The 4,849-nt window shown below is 44.9% G+C and overlaps 1 long non-coding RNA gene across 1 annotated transcript; it reads left to right on the top strand.

Annotated features, from left to right (window-relative positions):
* The first annotated feature begins 2,653 nt into the window (after positions 1-2,653).
* Positions 2,654-3,561, top strand: LOC121050733. The gene is made up of 2 exons (XR_005803713.1): positions 2,654-2,934; positions 3,041-3,561. It is a non-coding gene; the product is annotated as an uncharacterized LOC121050733 (long non-coding RNA).
* The last annotated feature ends 1,288 nt before the right edge of the window (positions 3,562-4,849 follow it).

Raw genomic sequence — 4,849 nt, 5'->3', positions numbered from 1 at the left:
TCTATCTTGTCTCTTGCTCTTGGGCTGGAGGCTGATAGTTTCGCTCCGGCGAAGCCCACTTAATTGGCGGAAGAGAGCCAAAACAAAATGTCTGCTCGTCCTATTTATGTGACGCCTGGATGTCACATTCCTCCTTGCATCGCGAACATAAGACCACTGATAAGGCTTCGCTGACAAGCCTGCCCCTTTTCTTTGCTGGGACCTGTTCCTCTTCATTCTTTTCTTCTTGTCCTCTGGTCATCAAGTCCAGGGTTGGCCTCCTTTGGCCCTTATTGGTCCAAGCTACATCAACCATATTGACCCCGGTGTCAGGGAAGGGATTCAAATCAACCAGCGCTGCTGCGGTCGCCGAAGTCTCCACCTGCAGACTACCATTATTGAGCCATACCTGAATCTGGTCCTTCAGCTTAGCACAGTCAGCCGTGTTGTGGTTCCACAGATTATGGAATTTGCAATACTTTTTTCTATTTTAGCTTATCGGGGCGAGGAAAAGGTCCAAAGTCAGTCTTTACCATCTCTTCGCGGCTATCATTTCATCTAATATCTCATGCGCTTTATTGGCATCATAGGTATACGTCGCGAACTCAGGTTTGGTGAAAGCTATGGACTTGAGCATGACTAGTTCCTTGGTTATTTTCAACTGTTTCTTTCTTCCTGTCAGCTCAAAAGCGGAAACATCATTCTCCTCTTCCTTAACGTCATCCTGGAAAACCTCTTCGCCTTGATAATAGGGATCATAAGTGGCTGGCTGGTAGTTCAGGGCATCCAACATTCGGTGTTTGCCAGGCACATAAGTTCCTTTGGACGCATTCTTCTTAGCATCTGTTTCTCTGAGGAGATGCTCAAAGCTACCTAACTCGGTAATGAGCTCGCCCATTAACTGTATCATGCTACAATGCTGCTTCTTTCACTGGCGCGGCTCCAAGCCCTTGATTGCCAGCTTAACCAATTCTCTTTCTGGCAGAACCATGTTCAGTTTAGCCTTCTGAATCTGGAACCTTTGGAGATAAGTAACCGCAGATTCAATAGGCTATTGGGACATCTGGGTAAGGGAAGCCAAATCAACCTCAGGATTTATAGCTCTGAAAGTCTCTCTAAAGAGTTTCTCCATTGCTGGCCAATTTGCCACCGACCCTGGGCGGAGTTTAGAGAACCATGTAAAAGCAGCTCCAGACAGAGAAGTGCCAAAGATTTTGCACTTGAGAATGTCATCATTCTGGTACTGGCCACATTGCACCTTGAACCTGGGCAAATGAGTTGCCGCGTTCTTGGTGTCTTCCCCTGAAAAAGTAGAAAATATGATATTCTTATAGCCTCTGGGGAAAGGGGCGAGCATGGTGTGTGGTGGGAAAGGCCCCTCATAAACCCCATCGAGGTGGGCCCTAGGGTTAGCCAACCTAATCATCTCCTCTACCTCTTCACGTCACACATAACCTAGGCCAGGAGGAGGAGGTGCAGCCACCATCTGATGGGCTGTTTACAAAGGAGACACCGCATGGCTAGTAGTCACTGTTCCATCTTCCAGGCGAACGACCTAGGGAATATTGGGTTGTTGAAGAGTAATTGCTGGTGCGGACACATCCTTGGCCAAAGCAGTGATTTTGATTGGAGTGCCCGTCTGATCAATCCCATAGTAATTCCCTGGGAGCTCTTGGTAGACTTTCTCTGCCCCATCACTATCATACTGAGCAAATACAACAAGATCAGCCAGGGTACCGTCACCGAATTTCAGAGTTTTGCTCTTTTGCGCAGTCGATGGTATTGCTTTGTCTTTGCCACCGATCACCAATGCTTTGTCCTTGGTTTTGGTAGACGTCGCGATGGCGGCTGCAGAGGGTGTGGCAGTATTGCTGCTAGCCTTCTCGCAAGCATTCGGTGGAATGTACTTGCCGAAGTAGAGGGTTGGCCAAGGGAACCGAGGATGGAATTGGGATCTCCTAATGCTTTCTTCAAAACCTCCTTGGCCTGTCCTAATTCAGCTTGCTGCATGGCAACTTGGGTCGTGAGATTGGACCCCTCTTTTTGCATTGCCGCTATGTCAGCTGCAGTATCCTTGCTTTGTGTATTAAAGGTGTTAACAGCACTTAGAAGCTCCTTATATTGTGTGAGATTCGTGTCAGCAATCTTATCTGCGTGAATCCTGGCTTCATTGGCAAGATTTTGTGCATGCTCCTTAGCCTTCTGGGCATTCTCATTCATTCGTCGATCGAAATCGCGAAGCCGCTGCTCGGTCCTCCTGATCGACATAGCCAGGTGCCTCCTATAGTTGTCGCTGTTGACCATAAGGATGCGGAGTCGTTTTGGGAGCCCCGGAAAAATGTGTCGAGCTTAGTGACGATCGTGCGATAAATTATTCAACGATCTCGGTAAACGTGGTGACGCTCGAGAAAATTTTTGAGAATTTTCACAAAGTGAAATCTTAAATTTAGGAGTTGGATAATAAAGTATACGACACGATGAGTTCGTGGAAATTTTTGGAGAATTTTCCGGATAACCGAGCTATTTATAGTGATTTTCCGAACTTTTGGGATTTTGGGAAATTAATTTAAGAGAGAGAAACATGTTGTGCTATCCTAGCCATCTACCTTTTCCACCGCTTGATCCCAGCCGTCCATTGTTAATTGGACAAGTCTATATACAAAGCTGTGAACAGTGGGAAGAACCAGAAGAATCGAGAGAGAGGGAGATCTCGGTGCTTTCTGACCCGAGACGCAGCACGACCCGAGAGAGAGACCGACCGGAACTTCCACGTCCGGCCACCCCACGTCAGCGCGCTACCACCCACGCCTTCGTCTCTGCATCGCCTACCTCCCTGCAGCCTCTAATCGTCCATGCATCGACTGTGAGAGGAGAATCGACGGCTGGAAGCTCCGAGACTTCTCCGGCGAGTTCTGTAATTTTCGAGGATTCCGGCCACAATCTGGGCTATAATTGGTATGAAACTTGGTCTCCTCATCATGGTCTACATGCCTATGTAATTAGTTTTCAAAATGGATCACGTTTTGACAATTTTGGTTTATGGGTTCATCTTGTTCTTCAGCGCCAGCGACTTTTCCAACATTTCTGGTCTGGGTTTCAGCTTCGGCTGCAGCTCTAGACGAGAGATTGTGAAGCTTTCTGGGTTGTAGCACGAGGGATCATCAACTCATCACTTTCCCGGTCCCGGCAGTGCGTTGGGCTCGGTTGCAGTCGACTTCCGAAGGTGTAATTCGACTTCTTGAGTGGAAGTTTGGTTCTTGTTGGGTAAACCGGAATCTGTTGCTGGTATTGAAACTTTTGAATCAATTGTTTGTGTGTGCAATGGATTGTGGAGTTGTGGCAGAGCTCGGGTTGTCTAGGTTGTGTATTTAGTTTGTTAAGTTGTTGTAGTTAGCAAGCTGGAATATATTTTGACTTGAAAGTGGTTGCCTTGTTAAATGGGTATTGTGTTGTATGTTTGAATTGTGGTTGTCTTATGAATTGGTTGTGGAATAATCGAAAAATGGTCAAGTTATGAAGCTTGGGTGTCCTTAGTAATTTTGAGTATACCTTGTATGAAAATTTGGAAGTATGGGTGTCCATAGTAATTCTATTAGAATTGTTATCCGACGAAATTTGAGTTAGAAATAAAGTTGAGTGTTAAAGTGATAATAAGTAGAGAGAAAAGAAATAAGATATATTGGGTGGCCTTAGTAAATCGGGTGCACTCAATGTATGTCTGGTCGATATCGTAACTTCAAGTGAATGTTCGATAATTTGGGTAATTATCGAACCTATATCGATTGGTCAAACTGGTCAAGGTTGGTCAAACTAAGAATATTGGTCAACTCCTGGTCAAACCAGGAAAAGTTGGTTTGGACGATATATTAATCGTCGAGATTTCCTATAATTGTTCAAAAGGTATTAACTATCGAAATGTCGGAATCTAGGACTCCAGTTACCCGAGGAACAAAAGGATCGTAACTCTCGGAGTACGTGAGAGAAAGCAACGGAATCCAGGTAGGGATTTAGGACTCTCCTCGGTTGGTGATTTTCTTATATATTTTATTAATATGATGCATGTTATGTGGTATGGTTTGGTTATGTTAAAATGCAATGCATTCTAACCAATCCGTGAGAAAATGTGTAATGGCTTGAGAGCGAAGGGTGGCTCTGACTTCCTTGGGTTCAATCCCCAAAACCTTCGGAGGGTTAGTTACGCCGATCGTCCGAGTATTCCGATCGTAATGACGGGCCCGATACTTGTGTGTAGCTAGGTAGTGGATGCTCTCGCTACGCTTACCTAGTGATAAAGTAAATTGAGGTAAGGTCGTGTAGTGGGTCTATGGGACCGGCCATCTGGTAAGATTCAGCGCGCGTATTCAATTTAGTATCATGCATCGATTTCGAGTAAAAAAGCATTCTTATAAAGTTTGTCGTTCTTTTAAATATTTGGTTTAAGCAAGTTTTCATACTGGACCGCTCCAAATACTTATCTGTTGATTTTCAAACCTAGTCGAATTAGAGTCCCTGTTGAGCAGCGAGGACGAAAGCTCACCCCTACTACAATATGGATGCAGGTACTGTGCACTGGGGACTGGACAGTAGCAGACGGAGCTGGGTGTGCAGAACAAGTTTGGTAAATTACCGTGTGAACTTTATTCTAAATTCTATTTCTCGAACCTCGTGTCCCAGAACTTGTTGATCTTTAGCCTTGTGTTAAATTCTCTTTCATTGGGATTCGTACCTCGTGTTAACCTTTATTCAAGTTCTGGACGAACGAAATAGATTTTAGCAATTCAAGTTTTCACCTCAAAAATATTTGTAGCTTCCGCTGTGTTTTACAAAAAGTTTTTTGTAAACAAAATGCCTAGTGGTTCTCTAGGATGTA

The sequence above is a fragment of the Rosa chinensis genome, chromosome 7 (genome assembly GCF_002994745.2).
Source record: "Rosa chinensis cultivar Old Blush chromosome 7, RchiOBHm-V2, whole genome shotgun sequence".
NCBI lineage: Eukaryota > Viridiplantae > Streptophyta > Magnoliopsida > Rosales > Rosaceae > Rosa > Rosa chinensis.
Note: the sequence above shows the minus strand (reverse complement) of the source record. Positions and strands in the feature narration are given on the sequence as shown.